Here is a 25,612-nt window from a genome sequence, read left to right on the forward strand (position 1 = left end):
TCCAAGCAGACTTGCTGCAAGTTTTACAGGCTTGACTAATACAGTAAATGGTGGTAAATCAGAAGGCATGCTTTCACTGGTTTCTCAAGCCACCCACAAACAACAAGGTGCATGGTTAAAATTTTCCGTGTGCACGGTGCTGTGCCTGTGCTCTGCCATGCGATTCACAGCTGATGTTTTCTGTCTGCTGGTCCTTCAGAAAGTGAGGAAATCTCATCTGCTTCCTGATGGATGAACATGTAATTTTCAAATAACCAGCATGGTGCATTTGTGTAATGCCCTCATCAATTTAAATGCAAGAAGATACACACTGAGTGACGATATGTACCTACGAGCCATTGAAGAATTAATTACTGTGGCAATGGCAAAGATTAAAAGCAGATTTAATGAAGTGGACTTTTATTTGAGTTACTCAGTGGCTTAACTATGAAAGAATTAACATAAATTCTTCCAATTTTGGGTTTTAGATGATGCAGTGTTTACTCAGGTTGACAGCAATGTATTTACATTAATTGTTTGGGAGGAGATGGTCCTTACTTGCTACCATTTGGTAGTATACCTTGTAAGATGTTCAGTCTTTTCCCCACTTTGCCAGTCATTTGATGGTATATATATATATGATCATGTAGTTTGAAATTCTTGTAGGGTAAACTGCTGTTTAATAAGGATAAATTATCTGTGTTAGTGAATTCCTCTCCTTAAGAAATGTGACATTTTCTGTTTTCAGACAACAACACTATTCTGTGTTACTGTACCTAGATGCCATCAACCCTTTATTTTTAATCTTTACAGATGTCTGAGCATCATAGGGTGGATATTTTTAAAAATTGTTCTCGATCAACCTTTGGCTCTTCTGCTCACACAGCTATCAGGGATAGCAAATAGTACCATTTGTTGCAGTGTTTTCTTGTGACAGGGATCTTGCTAATAATATTATCATTATTCAGGCTTACCATCATCCAGCCTTGTTCTGGGCCTGGGATTTAAAGAGACTCCTGAGCTCTAATATTGTTTGATACTACTGCAGTCGGGTTCTTGTGAACCAATTGTGTCTTAATTGGTTGGCATTATTAGTAATAATAATGGTTTTATGCAAGTGTAAAGATCCAATTTGATTTTTAATGAGTTATGAATCAGGCAGTTGGACTGTGCAATATAGCCTCTGATCCCTGGATATCTGGATTTCATTTCAAAATCATGGAGAGAAAAATCCTAGGTGCTTCTCTAATAAACTTCCTGCTATTTATTCCTTTTTTTTTTTTTTTTTTTTTAATTTTCAAGGAGAAAAATACATTTTAGATTTCATCTCTTCTGTAACTAACTATCATGATAAGCCCAACATTATTGTCATATTCCTTAAATAAATAATGCTTATTTGCGTCAAGCTGCTAATATATTCCTGAACTATTCATTTCAGTACAGGTTAATAGTGACAGCAATAACTAACTGGGAAACAAGCTGAAACTGATCACCTGATTAGATGTCCATATAGGAGGTAAAAAATCTGAAACAATTATTTTTCCAAAAATTTATAATTGGCATTAGCTTTCAGTAAGAAATAGTTAAAATATATTTAAAAGGAAATTTGATGTGAAATTAAACTAAAAAACAAACTTATCATTAAAAATAAGTCTGAAAGAGATATTGAGTATTCATGTAGTCAATTCCCCTGCACTCAGGAGGATCAGTGCTACTTAAACCATTCCATTTGAAGTTTAATTTAACTTTTCTTTTAATTCATGCTTGATTTTGCAGACAGACACATACTTTAATGAAGAGAAGGTTGGAGATAATCCCACTCCAAATTAAAAAGATAAATCTTCCCAATAAAGTTATTTCATTTCAAACCGTTGAAACTCTTGCACTTTATTTATTTATTTTTTTTTAATGAAAACCTGGAATCTTGTCATGCTTTCTGCATGTCTTTCAGAAGGTTGTGTTTTACTGTAACAGCATTGTTTGATGGGGAAAATAAGTCCCAAGACATTATCACATTATCTCTGAAAGTTAACTTGTTGGCTTTAATTATCTGCCTGTTCATGGCAAAGGTAATTTTGGATGGCCATTGCCATCACCACCCTCTTCCACTGGCCTACTCTGAGCTCTGTAGCATTTCTAGTAGAGAAAGTCTGGAAAGGTGGTGGAATAGTTTGGTGTTATCTAAGATACCTGTACTCCTTCCTCTTCCTTTTTTTGGGGGATGCTACAGGCAGTTGAAGTCTACAAAAATGTCTCTGGGATGCAGACTGCTTTTTACTTCATCTCTTTTGGCAAGATACTTTTGCAAAAACAGCCATAAGTTGTAATGATGCCTGGCATTGGTTGGTCAGTCTTGGGGCTCTGAATCTACACACAAACCTCTCACAGAGGAATGCGAATATGTCCTTCATTTTTTTACAAATATTCCTGGGTATTAAACTAACTATTTTCTTTTATTAATGTTTAAAACCAATGGTCTTTCCCTTAGGTGAATTTCTTGTTTGGCATATATCATGTGAAATGAGCAGATATGGCTTGGAATCTAGAAGAAGGCAAACATAAATTTCACATTTCCATGTGTAAATGTGCAGAGCAATACCCCTGTGACACTCCAGCTAAGCTTTTAGCTCTAAGTCATATTAAGAGTTAAGCAATGTAGCCATACAAACAGAGTAATGTAAAACAACTGGAAACACAAACTGAAATAGAGTTATAAGGAATGACTGCTGAAAGAATTACTTGTTCTTTGGGCTGCAGATCTTCTGGGGAGGGGGGGTTGGGGAGGGTAGAGAGAGAGAGTTAAATCAACATTACACCAATCACTTCACTTAAATTCCCATGAACTGTCAGGGTGGTCAATCCAGAAGTACCTGCTTCTTTCTACCAAGGTGTTCTGCCAACCTGAATACATGGCAATACCTCTATTTACTTTCCATTCCATTCTCTGTCCACTACTCTTACACTGTGAACTCTTCAAACAAGAGACAGCCTCTGATGATGTGTGCATAGAGCACTGTATAACACGAGGTTAGTCCTGGCCTCTGACATTCAAATACAAATAACAAATGTACCGAAGGACTGGCTGCATTAGAGCAACAGCAATAGATCCAAAGGTTACATATTTTTCTTTCTAAGCTCACATTTCAATATTAATAGTTTATCTGTCAGAACGATTATAAGAGACATAGATTCAATGCAGCCTTCATGTTGACTGACTGAGCAACAGAAGGCATGACTTAGGAAGACAATTCAGGGAAGAAACATTTCTTCTGTACAAGTAACACAGAGCAATGGATTGATATTTCAAAGAGTATTTATTTCTAGATAGAGTAAAATGTTCAAATATACAGGACCCAAAGTATTCCTCTTTTTTTTTTTTTTTTTTAAGTCCTCAGTTATTGCCTTCTTTGTGATTTTGTGATTTGCTAAAAGTTTATGTCATTTTCTTTTGCTAAACATTTTATTTTATTTTATTTTATTTATTTATTTATTTATTTATTTTTTATGTGAGTGATTTATTGACCTAGGACAGCTCAGCAGAGATGCAGCATCCGGTTGCTCAATGAAGTCTTGCATTTCACCCAATTTTCCACCTGGGTTAACCAGAAAATGTAAATCTAAACTTGATAAATACCAACCACTGTTTCTCTGTCTGAAAAATTAATTTCCAAACTCCATCATAAGACTGCGCAGCAATCAAGAGCACACATCAAGAGCAAAAATAATATTGATTCAGTGTATTGTACTGGCAGCAACAACACTCACCTCTAACTGTTCTGTCTCAGATCTCATTTGAGAAATATGCAAATACAGGGTTGTTACAGTAACTGATTGCAGAAATATGGAATCAGTAGGGGTGTTAGCCCTGCTGTCCTGGCTAAGTTCCAGTTCAAGTAATTATGTTCCACCTACCTGAATTTTCTTCTTATTTCTTCACTTTCACTTAAACTACAGAGCAAGGTTCTTCACAGATATTTATTTGGCTTCTAAAGAGTGTGCCTTTGTGAGTGTTTCAGCTCCTGGTTGTTTCCTTTCTGTAAATAAAAGCACACATTGAGATACGCCCACATAAATACCTTTCTAAACATATAAAAATTATGTTGAAGAAATCCTGGTGTGTCCACTTGTGGCAACTTAAAGATACTTTAAGTATCTTTACCTAAAGCAAGAAAAGACTGTGAATGGGAATTTTTCCAGAAAAATTTTTTCTCTTTTTCGTTGTTCTGTGTGAGAACCCAGGTAGAAGGAAGTTGTAAAATCTGCACTGATTACCTGGAAGTGGTTTCTGGATTCAGGGTCCAGATGCTGGTTTGGTGCAGATATAGAAAAGGAAGAGTTTTTTGATATTGTCATTGAACCAGTTGTGTTCGAACTGAGAGGGCAGAGTCTTGTATTTTGAAGCCAAGAGAGATCAGTTTTACTACCTCTTCCATAAATGCATAGATAAGAAGGAGATTTATCTAGTAATTATGTCTAGCTTCAGATACAGATCTATTTTAAACTCTTGCTTCCCAACGCTATTCTTAACAAATTCAGATCACAGATGAACTGACCTTGATCAAAATTTTTATTAAAGTGTTACACTGTTGAAGGGACACGTTTTGATGAAGAGTAATTTAAAAGTATTAAAACAGAGAAAAATAATCTGAATATGTTAACAGATTGATAATTTATTCTTTTAACTATTTGAAACCCATTTTTTTCTGCTCTTGGTAGGAGCATTAAAGTTATATTGTCCTTGCCATAATAAATAGCTGAAACTCAGTCTCTAAATAGTATGTAGTCATGTGAGCCCAGATTCCACAAAGATCTGTGTCATTTTATACACCAAGGACCAAACTCATCACACTTTATTATAAGCATTGATCTGAATGCCTGTTTTTGGATTATAGCGAGTTTTACCAATGGAGAAATGCAGAAACTGCAGAGGTGAAATCACATTGTCGTGGAAAGACAATTTCTAGAAAAATTTGTTCTTCTGCACTGTTATAAAGAGAAATTAGCACAAGGGTATTCTTAACATAAATAAATGTCTTGTGCTTGTTATGAGATAACTCTTTCCTCATCTGTGAACAAAAGGTGTGTATCCTTAAATATCTCCATTTATAAAATGGCTTCTGTAAATCAGAGGAATTACTGTCAATGGAGGTGGGCCTATACAATGGTAGTACAGTGTCTTTTGATTGACTAAATGCCATGGAAAAGCTTTCAAAAGTGCCAACAGAACAAAGGAATTGGAATTGAAAAAATAATTTCAGGCTCTACAGAAGGATTTAGGAAACTTTGGGTGTTTAAAACACAATGGTAATCCCTTCCAGGAAGTTGCTTAGCTCTGGACTCTGTTCTTTGACCTAAATGTTAACTTGACATTTGCATTTCAGTCTGCAGCAGTGCTCAGAGCTATTCCTGCCAATTTCAAACACACTTTGTGTTACTAGAGGCATGAAAAATATCTTTAATTGTACTAGGCTCCCTGGTTTGTAGAGTAAACCACATATTGTTTTTCTTGCAGATTTAGAGTCCATTATGAAATGTTTGTAATGTGTAATTGTAATAACAGCGGTTTTATTTTATTTTATATTTTATTTTATTTTATTTTATTTTATTTTATTTTATTTTATTTTATTTTATTTTATTTTATTATTTTTCCAAATAATACTTCTGTAAGGTGCCATTGCATAGGAATACTTCTGAAGATTTGGGCAATTGTATGAACTTTCCTTCCATTTCCATAATTTTAAAGTTGTATTTCTTTCTCCTTTTTTTTTTTTTTTCCACAGAAAGAGACAAGGCAAAATACAGTAAAACAAGGCTTGAGGGTTTGAGGTTGAGCAAGGTTGCAATAAAACCTATTTTCTGTGGTTTCATTTTTATTTACCAAAGCAATCATCTTTCTTATTGCTAGTAGATATTTTACAGCTGACATACTTAATCTCTAGACCTCCTAACTCCAACAAAATCAACATTTCACATTATAGTATAGAATTGCAATAAATATGAGAACTAATTGGCTTGAAAAAATGAATTAGGAGTATATTGTTGGATCATTAATCGGTGTCTGAGTTTTTAGAAATTCAAAAAATACTCTGCTGACTTGTAAACCACATATGAATAATAAATAGAATGGAGACTAGACTGCTAAGATAAAACTATTATGCATTCACCAACCTGACATTTAAAGAATATGTCAACAATTTAAAAGCTTCCTATATACCGATGAGATATTTATTCCATCAGGAATATATTAGAATCTCAGATTGCTGACACTTTACTGATTGTGTTAGTCTTCTGCAGAATAGAGCTTCCTGTTTATTATTTTAATTACTTTAGAGGAAAATAAGCCCATTCTTTGCATTGAATAAAGACCCTGTGTTTTATTAGTGGGTATTTTTTTCCTACCACATTTGCAGCAGATTTTTGTTAGATTTTTAGTAATCTTTATGTTTTGTCCCAAAAGAAAGTAACATGCTAAATAAGATTAAGAGATTTTTCTATTTTTTTTTTAACTTCTGCTTGTGTTGCTTATTTTGTCAAAAATAAATGGACCAGTAAAATTAGTTAATATGAAGATAGGTAATTTTTTGTTACTTTGCCACATAATGTGTAAACTAAGTATTTTATTTCTAGCTCTGCTTCCTCCCTAAAATTTATGCAGTCAAAAATCTATAATGGCCTGCCTTTTTTGACCAAGTTAATTTGTATGTTAAGAAAACAGTAGGAGTATTAGAGCAGCTTTAACATATCTTTTCCTCTTAATATCCTTGTCACCATTCTCTTACATTTTTCCTTCACCAGAACTCCATCATAATATATTTAAAAAAAAAAAAAGGATTAATAAATATTTTTTTCTAATCAATTTTGTGTATGCAAATGTAAACTGGACTTTTTTTTTTTTTTTTAGCTTCCACTTTGGTCCATGTTTAGCAGGATTTTGCACTTTGAAGGATAGTTCTACTAGTCTCTACTAAAATTAAACTTCCATTATGCTTTGTGGTAGTTTCAACCCATGTACCTGAAAGTTATAATACAGATGGTAGAAGCAACCAGAGGAAGATCAAAAAAGAGTTTAAGTGAGATTAATAAGCCTATAAAACAGCTCACTGGATCTACCTTTGTGTGAATAGACACAAGGATAGTCACAAAGATAGTTTGCAGATGAGGACATGATACCTTCTACCAAGCACTAGGATCCTTTAAACTAGGATTGATGGGGAAAGAAGATGCGACTAGGAACACTGAGGTTAAGCCAGAGGATGGTAAGGCACCATCTGAGGGTGGCAAAGCTAATGGAATAATCTATGTCACTCCAGTGAGTGCTGTGGCTTCAGCAGCACCTCTGAAATGCTTGTGTACCAATGCAAGCCGTGTGAGGAACAACCAGACAAACTGGAAGATTGTGTCCTTTCCAAGAGTTATGATATCATTGGCATTATTGAGAGTTGGTTGGTTCTGCACCTAGAACAGAGTAATGCAGGTACAGACTGTACCGGCATTAATTATGTAACACAGGTACAGACTGGGAGATGAGTGGCTGGAAAGCAGCTCTGCAGAAAGGAATCAGGAGATGCTGGTGTACAATAGACTCAACATGAGCTAGCAGTGTACCCTGGCAGCCAAGACAGTGAACAACATTTTGGGGTGCATTAAACACAGCATAGCCAATTGGTCAAAAGAGGTGATTATTTCACCATACTTAGTGTCGATGCAGTCTCACTTTGAATATTGTGTGCAGTTCTCATCTCCACAGTATGCAAAGGACGTTAAGATACTTCAGTGCATCCACAAGAGGACAATGAAGATGATAAAGTTCTGGAAGGCATGTGTCCTATGAGGAGAGGCTGAGGACACTTGATTGTGGTTTTACTCAGCTGTGCAGCTGAGCTCCACCACAACTGGTCTCTCACTACCCGTCCTCCAAGGGAAATGGGGAGAAAATACGATGGAAGGGGTTCAAGGGTTGAGATAAGGACAGGGGGATCACTCACCAATTATGGTTACAGGTAAAACAGACTCAGCACAGGGAGATTAATAAAATGTATTACCTATTACTAACAAATTAGAGCAGTGAAAAACAAACAAACAAACAAACAAACAAAAAATAGAATGTCCTTCCCCCCATCCACCCTCTTCTACCTCCTTCCCCCCAGCTGGCGCAGGAGAATGGGGGAAATGGGGGTTGCAGTCAGTCCATAACATACTTATAAGTCCTAGATCTCATATCAGTAGGCACTGGCAACAGAAAGGCTTATTCAGCCCTTCTTCAGCAATATTATAAACCAACATATTTCCCTGGCATAATCATGTTCAGGCAACCGCTATTATTATCTTCTATTGTGAAACCACAACAGTATAATAACTATTGGCATGACACACAATAAGACACAGTCTGAGAGCTCAGTCAAAGGTCTGCAAAGTGTCAAGATTTTCAAGAGAAAACATAGCTCCTTTTTATTTATTTATTTATTTATTTATTTATACTATTTTTCCTTACTGACTTACCACCCACCACTACTAGTTCACAGTGTTTGGATCATGTTCTTAATAACAGTAAACTTTGTGAGGTGAAGAATTGTAAAGATTTGCAAAAGATTTGGAGAGTGAAGGCAAGAAATGAGTACTTTTGTTTTGTTTTGTTTATTTTATTTTTCAGGAATGTCATATTGCCTTAAAATTAGCTGGAGGTATTGAAAAGAAAAAAATAATTTAACTTCAGCATACATACCAAAGTGGTATTTATTAATTCCCAAAGCACATTCTTTTTAGAAGATAATGAAGATATTTATAGGAATTGAGCACTAATCAACGCTTTCTGCACTTGAGCTCCCAACATGGTATAGTCTAGAAGTAAACAAATCTGCAGAGTAAAGAAAAATCAGACAAGATCTTTGAGTAAGATAAAAACAAAGAAGATAAACAAGAAGATATTCTAAATCTTTTAAAAAACATGTAGATTGTTCTAAACCCACAAGGGTTGACATTTGGTTAATGGCCATTGATAGCTCTTTGTTGAGTTAGTGCTACTCCATCAGTTTTACTGGAACATCCAAGTAATTCACTTCATTTTAAGAGAGACAAATCCACAAATCAGTTAAAAGCTAAAGTCATGAGGAGTTGGATTTGGGTTTGTAGTGTTTTGTTTGTTTGTTTGTTTGTTTGCTTGTTTGTTTTTTGTCCGCCATCGTGTCATCCCCCCCCCCCCCGTCCCCGTTCCGCCCCCCCCCCCCGAATTTTAATCCAAGGGCTTTGTCACCTTGAACTTCACTGAACTTCATTCAGCTGGAAAACCTGGCTCTGGAGGAAAAAGGCACCAATTCCAAGATTTGAAACTGTTTTTTCCTAGAATCAGGTAGATGAATACTGTTCACATTGATTTTTCTGTAAAACCACTGTATCTCTAGAAAGGACAGAAGAATTACACTTCTGCTGCACCAAACGAGAGAAGAGTTCATCTCCGGTATCTGGCTTTGTAAAGTATATAAGAAATAGACAAGAACAGAAATATAAAGCAAAAATGTTAGTAGTTTAATGGATGATCTACATTAAGCTCTGGAATTCTTTTTCCCAAACCTGAATCTATTTTTCAGACACAAAATTATGTAGAAAGAGACAGGTCATCCATCACTGAAACACTCATCAGACGTGAAGTAATTAGAGAATGACTGTTGTCCTGAAATAATGAAGGACTGATTGTATGCATCTATAGCTGAATAATGAAATACAAAAAGAAGAGCTATTGGAAAAGTAAAGTAGATAAAGAAAAAAAAACGTTTCATAGTGCATCTCAAAGATAGAATTTGGGCTTATAAGCAGCTCCTGTGTGACAGCAAAAGAAGACTGGATGTCAGTCTAACTTTGCTTTCTTAACCCTTATGTTATGGAGAACTTATTCTTTCAAAGCATTATTATTATTATTATTATTATTATTATTATTATTATTTTATTATATTAATATGAATTAATAAATTAATATATTATTAATAATAATCATCATCATAATAATAGCACAATCTATTTATTCTGCAACATGAATCTATGGTGACAATTGTATGTGGAATTTGAACTTGAGCATATGAATACATAGATCCATGCAGATTCATTAATACAGAGTTCTGGAAACAAGGTTTATCCATGTCCCTTTTAGGCTCCTCTTTCAAATAGTACTTTGCTGTGACACCTATAAAAATAACCTAATGACAATGATGAGGTGCCTGAAAAACTGAGAAAACTACTTATGACAATGAGCAACACTGCCTCTTTGTTTCTTAAATCCCCTCCACTCTTTGTCTGCTTCTGCTTTTGAGTTTTTTTTTGTGTTTGTTTGTTTGTTTGTTTGTTTGAGAAGAAAGATACCCTGGTAGCAGGCAGACCCTCCCAGACCAATGAGTTACATATAAGGGTGAAGAGTTTTTTTTTTTAATATTTCTTGCATCCTTCTAGACCCAAAGGAGCCCAGATTTTTTAATATTAGTATGAAAAAATCCTCCAAAAATGTCAACATCTGATCAACTGAAGGTACTGATTATGACAGGTTTTTTAAGGAAACCGAAATGAGAATAAGAGGAAATATTTATTAGAGGAGATAGGAACAAAATATCTAGTACGAAGATGCAATAAATATGACTGCTATAGCTGTTGTGATTTATGAAATGACTGATTTATGAAAAAAGGCTGTGAAAATAGAAAGATTAAGTTCAGGGCATGAGTGGTGCAAGTTCCACCAATTTCTGTTTAAGATCATCTGACATAAGAACAAATTCATTGTTTATTTCTGTATGGCTTATTCAGTTCTCAGTATAACATGTTGAAGCTTAATTATTTATAAATAAAGACAAAAACAAAACAAAACAAAACAAAAAAAGTTTTGCTTCTGTTTAAAAAGAACCACATAAAAAGCAAATGTCTCTGCTTTTCTACCAAGAAAGGAAGGGAAGCATGTTCTGACCACCCATTTGTGATTTTGGTGCAGGAAAGGTGGCATTCTTTTACATGAAAATAATTTTATTAAATTAAACCTGCAGCATCATAAACAGATGCTTCAATATTTGGCTTTTTGTTAGGTTTTATCACATAGTAAGTGTCCAGCCTCCATCAGGACTTCTGTTTTTGAGTCCCTACAGTCTTCCACATCTTTGTGAGTGCATTGATTTCTGAATGAGCATTTACAAAGGAAATTGTACACTTTGTTTAAGGAGAAAGGGAAGGGAAGGGAAGGGAAGGGAAGGGAAGGGAAGGGAAGGGAAGGGAAGGGAAGGGAAGGGAAGGGAAGGGAAGGGAAGGGAAGGGAAGGGAAGGGAAGGGAAGGGAAGGGAAGGGAAGGGAAGGGAAGGGAAGGGAAGGGAAGGGAAGGGAAGGGAAGGGAAGGGAAGGGAAGGGAAGGGAAGGGAAGGGAAGGGAAGGGAAGGGAAGGGAAGGGAAGGGAAGGGAAGGGAAGGGAAGGGAAGGGAAGGGAAGGGAAGGGAAGGGAAGGGAAGGGAAGGGAAGGGAAGGGAAGGGAAGGGAAGGGAAGGGAAGGGAAGGGAAGGGAAGGGAAGGGAAGGGAAAAGAGTTGTTTCCTTAGCTCTCCCATGGATGGTTGGTAATGTACATTCATACATTTTCTACATAAAACGAAAGCATGTGATTGAAGCAGTTTAGGATTAAGCCATTGGTGTCATCAGCACTTTCTATTTACATTGCAACTTTATACTGCACTGTCTCCATTGATTGTGTGCTGGTTGTGTTTTTTATAAGAAAATTCATTTATTTATTTGACCACCAGCCACCACTGGAGGTGGTGGTCACTGCTGTTGTTGATCAACATGGGAATCAGGGTCCAAGGTTTTGAATACAGAATCTGGTTTTTCTGATGACCATTTATATCAGTTCTGTGTACTTCATTTCCTCTGGTGCAGAAATAAGGTTGTTAACACTGTCATATCTCAAAGGGGCAATGATATGACAGGTCATTCATTCACATAAAGAAAAGAAGATATAAATGCTGCCTTGATTATTCTTAGCCTAATGTTCTGTGGAAAAGAGAGTTTTCTGTTCACTAGGCCTGTTAGGAAGGACTCTAAGAGATCAAATAAATGTCTCGTATATATAGTCTTGTAACTATAGTGACCCAAAACCTGTCAACAAGAGAATGAAGTGGGGCTTATTAAAACATTATTTTGTTCTTTGCATGTTTCATTTGGGGAAAAGGTGCAAATGGAAAAACATCTACAGGCACTGCTCTCTATTACTGCTAGGAGTCTGGAGGTGCCATGCAAAACACCCAACCTTCATTTGCAAAATACAGAATCAAAAGCAATCGTAACGTCTCTGCAAAACCACAATAAGGATCCAGTGAATAGACTAGATTGGAACCACTGTCCAGGGCTCAATCTGCCCAGCAGTAAATGTGCCTATCAGTTAACACTTGATCAAAAACACCACCAAACAGAGAGGCTACTTTGTTCGTTCCTCTCATCATATGCTTCTGTATGTTTTATTGTTGTTTTGTTAATTTTTTTTTGTTTATTTTGTTTTTCCTCCTGCAGGTCTGGCATGAAAACATTCAATTCAAGGGAAAGAAAAAAGAAATACACACACATAAAAAAAATCATAAATAGGAAGGGTAAGTTATTTACATTTTCACCAAAGGAAGTGACTCAAAAGCAGTTTATTTAGATGAAATTTAGTTTTTAACTGTTTGGAAATATGAATAAAGATAGAATTTTACCATTGCATTATTATGAATTTAAGTGGTAACAACTCCATCTTATCTTTTGGCATGCATTTTTGAGCATTCTTTCAATTTCTAAGTTTTAAATATAATTTTTAAAAGCATTTATCCTCATATTATTTCCTTCCAGATACAGTGTTGAAATACATATGAACAAATGTGAAAAAACATACCAGGATAATATTTTTGAACAGTATTAATTGTCATTTCAAGTGCTTTTAGACCATTTCAAAAGAGAATATTCTGTTTCTGAAATGGCACATTCCCAGGTAAAATAGTTTCTGTCTTTTGTTCAGTCTCATTTTATGTGTTGTTGACTAGAATGTTAATGCAATAATTTACAGTTGCATTATCTTTATGGTTGTATATTATAATAACTTAATGGAGCAGAAATGCATTGCAGATGGACAGATAAAGACTGCCTGTGAAAATTAGAGAGAGGAGAAGTGGGATGTTTTTGAGTAAAGAACATACAGCATTGGAAGGGAGTTTGGTTGTGAATATCAATATAAGCCTTGTTTTTTAGAAACCTGTGTTACTTTCCATATTCCATGTTTCACACATGACTTTGCAAACCCATGATAGATAAAGGCAGTATGATAGCCATTAGTTAAAATACAATGGATGCTTCACTCATTAATAGATCACACGGACAGTTACTGGTTCTCATTTTTCTTAGAAAGGAATATAACAAACATAAGTCATAAATGCTTCAAATAAACTAAATTATGATAGAAAATTAAACATGAAAAAGTAGCCTAATATAGCTATGTTAAAGTCAGAACTACAAATCTCAGACATGTGATGAGGCACATTGTTGAATTTGTTAGATACAGAGATATGTCTGGAGACAATCTTTAAATGGGGCGGTAGATGAAGAAAGGCGCAGAAGTCAAATGATTTACACAAAATCACAAGTTTAATAGAAAAGATTTGTGATGGGAAGGAAAGAGAGATTTAATTTATGATATTATACAAATGAAACAGCTAATGGAAGGTAGGAATTTATCTCTAGCATCCCACTAATTTATATCTCCATGAATATATTAATTTTTATGTATAAAAAATACTCTGAATTTATTGCCATCAAGTCATGATTTGCTATGAATTCAAGACTTTCTCAAAACTCCAAACATATTTCATTATATTTACACCAGCAGCAAAATCAAATAGCTGTATAATATATTCACCCTGGAATTTCTTTATAACTAATGTCCCACAGGACTTGCTAAACTGTCCACTTGAGAAGTTAAAACTTCTCGCTGATACTCTTTTTTTTTTTTTTTTTTAGCATGGAAATATTTTCCATAATAGACCAGTCACTGACTCTAAAATCTCTTAGATTGTTCAGTTGTTGAAAAATAATATATATTGCCATAGGGAAAGTAGATAAATTGATTGACTTAAGGGGTAGGGATACTTCAGAAAAGGATGGCTAATGCAAAAAATCCTGTTATGGTATTATTGGCTAAGTGCAACTTGAACATTTGATACTTCCCCTCACAGCTGAACAATACCAAACAACATGCCAAGATAACATGAGTAGCATTCACACAAAAGTTCTTAGTTTATGTCAAAAAAAAAAAAAAAGTTACTTTAGTTTCTCTCTAAATGATGTATTGTACACACTCCAGGGCTTTGACGTGTTTTAAGATAGTCTTGGAAAGCATGTGAAGCATGTGTTTACCACATTTACTGTTAAACAATCCTGCTCTCTCCACTACTGATATTTATAAACAGGTACTTTATACATTTGAGGAATTAGAAGTTAGGAAAGGAACAATTGTCAAGTGATTTTCATCTCAGATGTGATAACTTCTAGAAAAATGAGTACTTACAAAAAAAAAAGTTGTCTTTCCATTCATGGGCCTCAGCAAAAGAAAATTCACACATGAATAGCAAGTCTAACGATCACATTGTACTGTAAGAAGCATTAAGAGATGATCTTCAGGGACTTTGGATGAAATACTCTTTGAATTACCGTATAATGAGTGAATGTGGCAAAGCTGTGTTCTTTCCAGCAGTGGGGAAATTTAAGATTTACTCTAATGCAAAACATTCAAGCACAGAGAAAAAATCAACTCTCAGACTTTATTCCTGGAGCTTATTGCACAAGCCAGAGACCAAACACCTTCAGCAAGAAGAATAACAAATGGCTTATCAGGTTCCCGAGATTCCAAATGCTTAAGAGAATCAACGAATCAATAGTTGTGTGGGATTATGAAATAAAGCAGAAAACGAGAAACAACCACATCAGGGGCTTGAGGGTCTAGATAAGGACTTCAGCAGAGAGCTTGTGCCCTGCTCTTGATACTGATACAAATCACATTTATTAAAAAGGGAACAAACAAAAGTTCCAGGAATCAGGTTTATTCTTGGAGCAACTTTCTTAATCCAGAGAGAACTATGCTATAACAGGAACAAGTTTCACCTCCTTGGCAAGTGAGGTGAGATACAGCTTTATTTATAGGAAGAAGAGCTCCACACATGTATATTAAATTTATGTAAGCCTAGAATTTGTCATGTGGTATTGTCTGCAGTGTCTATATTTGGATGATCTAATTTACTAGCAGAAATCACATTAATTTAAATATTAATTTAAATATGGGGGGGAAAAAGTACATCTATTTATATATACAGAATGTCTTTCCTGTCATTGGAAGCACATAATATTCTCTGTCTCAGCATAAATTCAAGCAAAAGGAGAAAATGAATCAATTTTCCCAGTAGAGAACTATAAAATATTAGAATAAGTAAACAGTGACTGCCACAAATTTTTATCATAATTTTAAAAATAGTTTGAGAGCTTGCTCTAGCATATGAAGAGAGTTTTTGCAGCCATGGGTATGTTTTTTGAGGAACTGTAGTTGAACAACAGCAATATTGCACACACACCTGATGACACACACACACACTTTCCCAAGAAATATGTCTCGGGAAATGGCATTCCATGAAAAACAGTAAAATGCATCAATGTATTGAAACAACAGCCATAATTAATGAATGGGAACACTGGTTTACTGTGGTCCTAGCTCACTGCATGGTACTGCTGGCAGCTGAAACTTGAATTGACTCTTTTCTCACATCTAGTGTGGAGAGGAAGGAAGAACACAAGAACAAATAAATTAGTTGGAAGGACTGATTGGGACCCTAAGCGAGAGAGTAGATCTGCTCCTCCTGCAGTTTCCTGATGACTCCAGAAAACTACTATTCAGCTCCTTAATGATTACAAAGAAAATCAGTTATTCATTGCAATATTTAGTTAAGTGGATCATATACATAGCTCTAAGGGCATTTATTTATTTATTTATTTATTTATTTACTCTTGTCATTTAGAGTTTCATTGTTAAATCGTGTCACATTTTCTTTTACGAAGAGTATGAAAGTGTGCAGTGAAGAATTAGAATTAGTTTTATGCTGTTCAAAATTTGTTAATATCATCTGTGTGAAGATAAGATTTCGAGACAAAACTGGTCCTGGGGCTTAGCTATGCAAAATGCTTGAAATCCACATCAATAAACTATTCATTTCTGCTGTTAAACAAAACGATTGGAAATCTCAGTCTTTGGTAGATGACTGGAACAGGGAGTTTGGGGGTAGGATTCATTTCATCTCACTGCTGTTATACAAATATATGTATCTACAGCTGAGCTGGCTGTTTAGGCTCCCATTATGGTCAATGTAGTCTAATCAATACAGTCAATGGAGTTTAATGTGATTAATTTGGACAAATGTGTTTACTTTAGGGCAAGATAAACTCTTCAGACCTCAATTCTGTTGAGTTTATTGACTAACCCTCCACTGACTCTAAAAGGAAACTCAGAGTAATTTGGTCAGATGTTTCTACATTGCACACATCCATGGATAGTTAAACAAACTCTAGGGTTCATGATGTTTATAATCACAGAGCTCATAATCTTTAAGAGACAGATATTCTGAATAACAGAGTGGGAATTTCTTTTGACTTGTGCTGGTTCTGGCCTAGTAGCAGGTAGAAAAAAAGAGAGGGAAAAAAAAAAGAGGAGGAATCCATTCCATTTTAAGAAAACTGGAATATTAGAAAAAAAAAAGGGAAAGGAAAGGGAAGGGAAGGGAGGGTAAGGGGAAGAAGGGGAAGGGTAAAGGGAAGAAGGGGAAGGGGGAGAAGGGAAGGGGAAGGGGGAGAAGGGAAGGGGAAGGGGGAGAGGGAGGGGGAGGGGGGAGGGAAGGGGAAGGGGAAGGGGAAGGGGGAGGGGGAGGGGGAGGGGGAGGGGGAGGGGGAGGGGGAGGGGGAGGGGGAGGGGGAGGGGGAGGGGGAGGGGGAGGGGGGGAGGGGGAGGGAGGGGAGGGAGGGGAGGGGAGGGGAGGGGAGGGGAGGGGAGGGGAGGGGAGGGGAGGGGAGGGGAGGGAAGGGGAGGGAAGGGGAGGGAAGGGGAAGGGAGGGAAGGGAAGGGAAGGGAAGGGAAGGGAAGGGAAGGGAAGGGAAGGGAAGGGAAGGGAAGGGAAGGGAAGGGAAGGGAAGGGAAGGGAAGGGAAGGGAAGGGAAGGGAAGGGAAGGGAAGGGAAGGGAAGGGAAGGGAAGGGAAGGGAAGGGAAGGGAAGGGAAGGGAAGGGAAGGGAAGGGAAGGGAAGGGAAGGGAAGGGAAGGGAAGGGAAGGGAAGGGAAGGGAAGGGAAGGGAAGGGAAAAGGTGTCTTCATAGCCAGGGTTGAGGGTATAAAAATCTTACTGTTTACAAAAACATACTGTGCCCACACAGATTTCCTCAGAAGTACTTAACCTTTGCTTATGCACAAATTGAACACTTCTTGTAATGCAAAATATGAGAAGTTCCAGCACAGGCTACTTGATGAGCTTCTGGCAGACACTGTTCTTTCATATCAAGGAAAATAGGAATGGCTGTAAGAAGTCTGTGCTTAGCACAAAGAAAGGAATAAAGTTTCCCAGGGTTGTATTGCCAAGATAAAATCTGCTTTGGTCCTTGTAATTTCTTGGGATAAAAAATGTCACAGAAATATCCTTCTCATGTTTATTTCCTGTTATGTTTTTCATCTCACTTTATGCCCTCTGTCTGTTACAAGAAACACTTGCTCTCTCTGCATTTACTTTATTTCTTTCATATTGTTTATGTCAGGCATCTCTTATTCCAGCTGAAGACTCTCAGTCTCCTTAACCTCTCCTGGCACGGAAATCATCCTACAACTTTGATTACATGCTATATTTCTATCTATATTTTTTTGCTGTTTCATTATATTATTTGCAATAAAATAACCACACATCTTTGCCACTTCTGTGCTACAAGAGCTTTTCAAATACACAGTTCACTTTCTAGCAATAAATTGAAAGATAGTTTTTTCTTCAGAAACTGAGTCCACAGCTCAGTTCCTAATGGATGGTCCAGCTTGTCTTAACGAAAACAGACTTGGCAGTTTACAGATTTCCCAGGTAGCCGAGTCTGGGCAGGATCTGATCTCTTACTCATGAGGCTCAGATTCCCCTGAACACTCCTGAGCACTTTCCTAGGAAAGGAATCTTCCTTTCCTAGTTCTTCTCTTGTGGGACTCTGCTCTCTTTCACCTTGAAAATAATGCAAGAGCTGCCTAAGCCTCCACCAAAAGGAACATTCAGAACGCCTTTCAGATTAGGTTTGACCTCTTTGGGTACTTGAAGGAGTAAAGTTGCAATTTACTCAGCACAAGAATCAAAACTTCTCTGCCCCTCTTGAAGTTATCTAACAAATGCACAAAATCTCTTACTCTGCCTTTTCAGAGCATCCTTGGATTTATTTAGTATCCTAGTGGAAAACACATTCTTTGAAATCTCTCTGTACATCTCTTTTGTTCTTGACAATCAACAAGATGCTTTGGCTTACAGCTTCCAAAAATATTTTAATCCATCTTTTGCTATCCCTCAGCTTTTTCGTACTTCCATGTTCCTGAATTTTCTTATACGGAAGGTTATTGAAACAGTGTCACTTCTGGTAGAAATCTTGTTGTCCCACCAATGCACCATATGGCAGAGACATGCCCTGCTCCAGAATTTGTTGTCTATTTCTGTTACAAATAAAGGATTAAATTCGTGCTTCTGATTTTAATCGTAACAGTTAACCTACAACCTAGGTTGAGAGATTTATTCCAAATTTGATAAGAAATAGGAAAAAAATGTAAAATAGACATAAAAGCCTGGCTTTTAAAATGCCAGTCTCCTGATGGGGGTTTCAAGCTATTTAGACTGAGCTTCTTTAAATATCACATGCCTTCAAACAGAAAGAATTTTAAAGACATGACCTTTCACACGAAAAAGAACTGTAAAAATGAATAATTATGCTATTTACTAGCAAAATGACTGTTTTTCTTCCCAATATAATTTTCATAGTTCACTGCAGTATAAAGATTTCTTCTAAAAGGTATTAACTCCGTTATCTTCATTAACCCTATTCCATAGATGCATCTCCTCTAACTACTTAACATATACATATATCATATACTACAGTCCTTTTTTTAAAAAAAAACTCCACTCTGCCTGGACTACTCTGCCTCTTGGCTACATCATTCATCTGTTTCGCTGCCACCTTATAGGATTCCTTCAGAGGTCCTGGAGTGAGTTCTTCATGGCCTTATGTTTAATGACTACCTCAGTATCATGCAAGACTAACCTTGGAGGAAACAGCAGAAACATGTTCCTATCACAGAGTATAGTCATTCTATTAAACTACTTAGAAGCTATTTCTCCAGTTTAGTTTTACAGTATTGGTATTCATTTGCCTTTGCTTTAGTACTGTATTATAATTGTCATAGCTAACATTAAGCAATTGGTAGAGAAAGCCCTTCCTTTGACATTGAAATTCAGAAGCAAGGAGACAGTAACAGCAAGCAGTAATGACATGTTCTCCCTCCTTTTGTCTGCATTTTATTTATATTTTACCTCAAAGTGTCTTAATTGTCCATCTGCCAATGTCATAACAACAGACATCTGTTTAAGTGAGACACTCTCAATCTTTGCTGGGAAGAGTGGTTAGAAAGCACGCCAAAAGAAAAAAGAAAAGAAAAAAAAAAAAAAAAAAGAAAACCGATCAGAGGATACATTGCCATGTTAGCATACGTTTTCAGCTCTCATTTATGTGTCTTTTTGCTTCAGCTTCAGTTTGGGGGAGGGAAATGGGAGTAGCGCTGCTTTAAAAGCCATAACCTTTGGAATTAAAACAAGTTCCCAGCACAAACTGAGCAATAAAAAAGCAATCATATCACCAGGCTGCTGGCCCTTATTATTTTAGCATCAGTGTGATGGGCTTTAAAAAGCTTTAGACATGCTGGGAAAGTTAAATACACGTGTTCCATTTAAAACTGACCAGCATTTAAATATGCAGACACCTGCCATGACAAGCAGTCAAGGGATTGCTCTTTCATTTTATAAATGGAATAAAACTGCGCAGTAGAATGGCATGACATCTGTGTGGATATTTGTTTAGTTGCTAGTGGTGTACTTAATGTAAGGGATTTAGAGTATTAGGCTCAGACAGCATACTGCAGACTCCACTTCCCCACAGTGACTTGTCTATTGAATGCAAGATTTAAGTAGTTGAACAAAGTGATCCTTTTGTCTAGCATGAAATAAAGAAGAAGTGTGTAGGGGTGAGGTGGCTTGTATTCTGGTTTTTCCTTCCTGCAAGAAAACTATTAGCTTTGTTAGCAGCAGGAGCAGTACAATACATGCACTCTTGAGATGCTGGCACCAGCATTGTGGGGGGAAAGAAGGTGATGTTTTTGTTCACTGGGCAAATGGAATAAAAATTATATTTATCTGAGAATATGAATAGAAATACTTGTCTTTGTTTCATTTCAGGGGTGGTTAAATCCTTTTTAATGTTTACATTAAGATTAAATTTGAATTGAAAACATGCATTGCATTGAAACAAGGCAATACTTTGAAAGTACCACAACTAAACATTCTGATTTTCCAGATATTTCCTCCCTTGAATTCACCCGTAAGTACCATGCTCCCACTGTGGCTTGAATATGAGCAATTTCAGCTTTCTCAAATGTGTTTGGGGATGGAGAGGGTTTGAACTTACTGCTTGCTGAAAATGTTTTGCTCCTGGCTAGCTTCTTTCTGCCGTGATGGAATGAAGACACACAGAGAATAATACAGATTATTGCCAGTTGTGATAATTACAAAGAAATCACCTTTTATCTTTTTCTATTTTATTTTTCTCTGTTCCTTTTCTCCATTCCACCAATGTAAAGCAATTACTGTGCCACATTTTATAAGATGTGTTCCTTCCACTGACCCTTTTAATTTGTTATGGAACATTCTTCATCTCAATATATTGATACTAGCCCATCCTTCCTTCTCTTTTATTGACTAGCATTTATGCTGGAAATGAAGAACAATAACAATGAGGGAGGAAAATCATTTACACTAGAGCAATGAGATCAGCTTTTAATTATACCATATGAATAATTTGTCAGTGTCTCATTTCTGACCCTCTGTAAAAGTTGTTTAGCCTTTATTGTTTTACAAAGTAATAAAACCATTAAAGATAATTTGGGCTATTGCTTTTCATAGTGCTTTTATTCCTTTTCCACTGACAAAATAATCATCTGTATAAAAAAAAAAAATCTTCAAAATACTGCCACAATCCTGAGATGATGAATTTACTGTCCTGTTTGTGTTGTATGTTGCTGTTAATGTAATCTAAAGAACAACAAACCATAGAGAGTTAATCAATCCTGTGACCTCAAATATAATTTTGTATCCCTGGATTATTGTATAGGAAAAATGTGAAGATAAATGATTGTATTTGATTTTGACACTGTTAGGCAACATTTTTCATGCCATAAAAGTAAGACAATAGTTCCTCATATCCCATGGATCCCATTTAAGAGTGTAACTGTATGTTGACACTAATATTCTAGGTTGGACCATGTAGAAGAGCTGGACAATAAAAAAAAAAAAAGAGTCTAAACAGGGAGACAAGAAAGACAAGAAAATAAATAAATAAATAAATAAATAAATAAAACACCTCTAGTATATACTTACTTGCCCATTATCTCAATACCTTCCATCCAGTTTTATGATTTAATCCTGAAGCTTGAAGAAACAAAATGCTGCTATCCCTCTTTCAGACTTAGGTGACTGAGGGAAAAAAAAATAATCAAAAAAAAACAACCAAAGGCTTGATTTCATTACAGAGAAGAGAAATCTGTATACTGAGTACCTGGTACTGCACTGTTCCCCACAAGCATTACTAGGATTTTCGAACAGTTCTTCATTCTGCATTGAGTGACCTTGGGGAGTCCATCATGCAAATGTTTGAGGAGATGAAATCAGATCTTCTGAGGTGCTGGGGATGCCCTAGACAAAAGTCACCTTCTGAATGTTTTACTCGGCTTCCTTAGTAAAAACAAACAACAACAAAAACAACAACAAAAACAAACAACAAAAAACAAAACGTCCTTGAATGGAAGCAAAAAAAAAAAACACATTCTAGCTCATGGCTGTATCAGATAATCCAAGTAACAAGGATCACCAGATCCAAGGAGGTTTTACTCTATGAGATAAGAGCATCCAACAAGGTGAACCCTGAAGGAAGGCAGGCACTAGGTGACTTATCTGGGGGCACACAAAGTCAGTGGAAAAGCAAAACTGTAAAGTGGCTTAAGCAGGAAATGATTTCACACTCTGTATACTTTGATTATATTCTCCCTAGCCATTCCCAATTCCTGTCAATGTCTTTTTCCAAGTTTCATCCTTGTTTTAGTAACTACAATAAACTTCTACTTTCTTTTTGTCTCATCTGGGGGCATGATACCCTGTAATGAATTCATTAATGACAGGAATTTAAATAAAAGCTTCAAAATCATTTAAAGAGCTTTTTTAGGTTTGAACTGGAAAATACTTTGAAAATCATGCTTTCCTTATACTTTCCTTTCTCAAGAACTATGGAAAAATTATATCACTATGAGCAATTCAGACACACACCAAAAAAAAAGCCAGCTCTGGGATATGTTCACTTGTGGTGTAAATAAGTGCATTGATACTGACTGGAAGAATACATCTATTCATATTTTAGGTCAAAAAAAATGCAGTAATAATTATTTATTGATCAGTCACAGATAAATAAGAAGTTAAAATTGTTGTTTTACATCATCCCAGTCCTTAGTTATTTAAGAAGCTGAAATAAGACGTGGAAAGAAATTCATTGTGTTAATACTTCGTCTACAAAAGCCTTTTGAATTCTAGATTGCCAACAGAGAATGGCATGTATAATCGTGTCAGTTCATAGTATCCTATAACACAATATCATTAGCTCTCCAGGCAGACTGATTGAGATGGGTGGCAGTTATACTATAATAGTAGACAACCTATTATGTATTCTGTAATCTTATCTGGTATATACTGCAAAATGATCATAAATCAGCTTATGACCTACAGCTAAATAGGCTCATGTTTGATCCCACTAGTTAAAATTACGAGATCTAGATAAGGAACACATTTATGAGAAGATAAACAAGATATTCATCAAATTGGCTCTTATGAGTGCCATGTTGACAGAATCTCATTTCTCTGTGTCTCTCTCTGTCTCTCTCTCACTTTTTAAAAAATATTATTTTTTATTTATTTTTTTTTCCCTGTGACTAGGACTTACTAAAGAGCACCTGCAGAGCTTAGAGGACCAAGCCAAAGGGTGTCACAGTATACCAGTGAAAGCCATGGCAAGGCCTGAACACAGATCTTGACAGCCCATTAGTGCTGTGTTTGTCATGATCATATAGCAGCTACAGTTAGGAGTTAAGCATGGACCAAGGACTACTCCCTATAGGCACATTGTTGCCTACTGAAAAGCAAGCAAGCTTGGCTCTGTGGATGTTAGTGCGATGACAGATGCAGTCAGGATCGCAGGAGGTGTTCATTAATGAAGTAAGAAATCTAGGCTTCAAAGAATGGGTCAATTTTTTCACCTTAAATATTCATTCTGAAGTTGCTATTGAATACCCTTGTGCCAGTCTGAACTTTGTATTTTCGTCTTTTTGTTTGTTTGTTTTGTTTTTGGTTTGGTTTGGTTTGGTTTGTGATCAGACAGCACTGAAAATTCCTTTCAGTTCTGTTTTTTTTTTGTTATTTTTTTTCTGTTCTACCTGCCTCTAGGAAAATTATTTGAATGAGATCTTTCATTCTTTAGCTCTGCCTTCTCTGAACGTCTTATGAGTACATCACTTTCCTCGCCCACATTTTTCAAAACCATAAAGAAGATTGCTCTCACTATCTTTCCAGTGCAGACTTTTTTTCTTATAGCTTATTTGTTTATTCAATTTACACTACATAGTCTTGCAAAGGTAAGAAAAAAGCTGTAATATAATGCAGTGAGGACTAGGTAATTGCTTCCTTGTAGAGGGCGCTGGGATTCTTTAAGACAAAAGCCAAAAAGATTATAAAATAAAGGTGTTTTACTTCTGTATGAATGTATACTTTATGCTTAAGTTTAATAAAATTAGTACACAAATGTTATATAAGAACAGAAGGCATAACAGTCCAAAACAGGCAGAGGCAGAGTCCTCGGACCTCATCGAAAGCCACAGAACTGAATGAAAAGACTTCCGTGTGCATTGGATCAGGCTGCAACCTAGTGAATAGCTGTGAGGTATCTTTAATGCTGCCAGCACAGCTGCAAGAAGAACACACACAAAAAGTAAATGATGAAGGGAGAGTATTTTCAGCCTGGCATCTGGGTCTTTTGACTGCCATTTCAAAAAGGAGATGGGAGGAGCCTTGCAAAATGCTGTGGTAATTGGCCTCTTCCTGCCCCATTGAAGGCTATCTCATGGCTTTAAAAGTCAATTTTCACTCATCTTTTCTTATTTTAATTTTCAGCCAAATGAATGCAAGTGGCATCAACAACAGAACTCAGGACCTCCGGCTCTAGAAATAGAAATCGTCAAAAGGGGCAAAGCAGCGGCTCTGGTAGCTCAGCCAAAACAAGAAAGTGGAGCTCATGAACACAGCTTTTATTTCATATATATATGTATGTATATCACTCTTGAGAAGATATGTCAAATATATAAAAATAAGTTTCAAGCTGAATCCAGTTCACCTTGACATCGAAATGTTTTAGCCCAGCTTCCTTTACACATAGCTGGTAGCTTACAAAATATAAACTGGCGGGTATTTAATCCTTAGTGAAACTGGAGCAGGAACTCATTCAAAAAGGCACTGTATTAGTGTTTGCCCACCACTTGACAGCTTCCTCCAAGAGTCATCATTTAAAACAATACAAAGTAGTTGGTCATAGCATGTCTTATATTACAGCCCATACTTACACACCTCCTTTTCAATTACAAATGTCACAAGAAGGAACAATGTAATTCCACTAGCTTTCAAAAGTCTGAAATTTGACTCAGTTAAAGATTTAAATTTAGATTAAATTGGGCAACATTTCTAATTGAATTTCAACATTTTAAAAGGTAATATCTTTGTGTCAGAATCACCGTATCTAATGACTTATTTAACATATATACTTAATTGGCTTACTGCTGTTTTAAACTTAATGGTTTCCTCTTTCAAATGATTTTCTGGTAAGTGCCAGCACTATTTTTTATTTTATTTTATTTTATTTTAGTTGACAGTTTCCTTAAAGATTTAACAGAAATCTAAGCTTTTTCAAGGCAGGAATTAACTCTGGTTGTATGTTTGTATATGATCTCCACAAGAACCCCTCAGTGTTACTGTGATGAAGCACACTGACAGAAGTTTTGAAATACAACAGAAGTAGCATCCCAAAACTGGACTTCATTCAGTGCTATCAATTTACCACGGCTGTAGTCTCTCAACAACAAAGAGTCATTTTACAGGGCAAAATGTTACCTCTGTTCATATCTACAGTTTTTTTTTGTACGGACTACAGATCACCCTGCCAGCTGGGTTACTTCAATATATGTGAAATCTAATATAA

At 36.1% G+C, this 25,612-nt stretch overlaps 1 long non-coding RNA gene across 1 annotated transcript; it reads right to left on the reverse strand.

Annotated features, from left to right (window-relative positions):
• Positions 1 to 3,945: 3,945 nt before the first annotated feature.
• LOC310894981 lies at positions 3,946 to 22,010 on the reverse strand. The gene is made up of 3 exons (XR_014580324.1): positions 21,881 to 22,010; positions 21,703 to 21,798; positions 3,946 to 4,013 (listed from the first exon to the last, which is right to left on the reverse strand). It is a non-coding gene; the product is annotated as an uncharacterized lncRNA (long non-coding RNA).
• Between the last annotated feature and the right edge of the window lie 3,602 nt (positions 22,011 to 25,612).

Source organism: Anser anser (assembly GCF_964211835.1).
Source record: "Anser anser genome assembly, chromosome: 2".
Lineage (NCBI taxonomy): Eukaryota > Metazoa > Chordata > Aves > Anseriformes > Anatidae > Anser > Anser anser.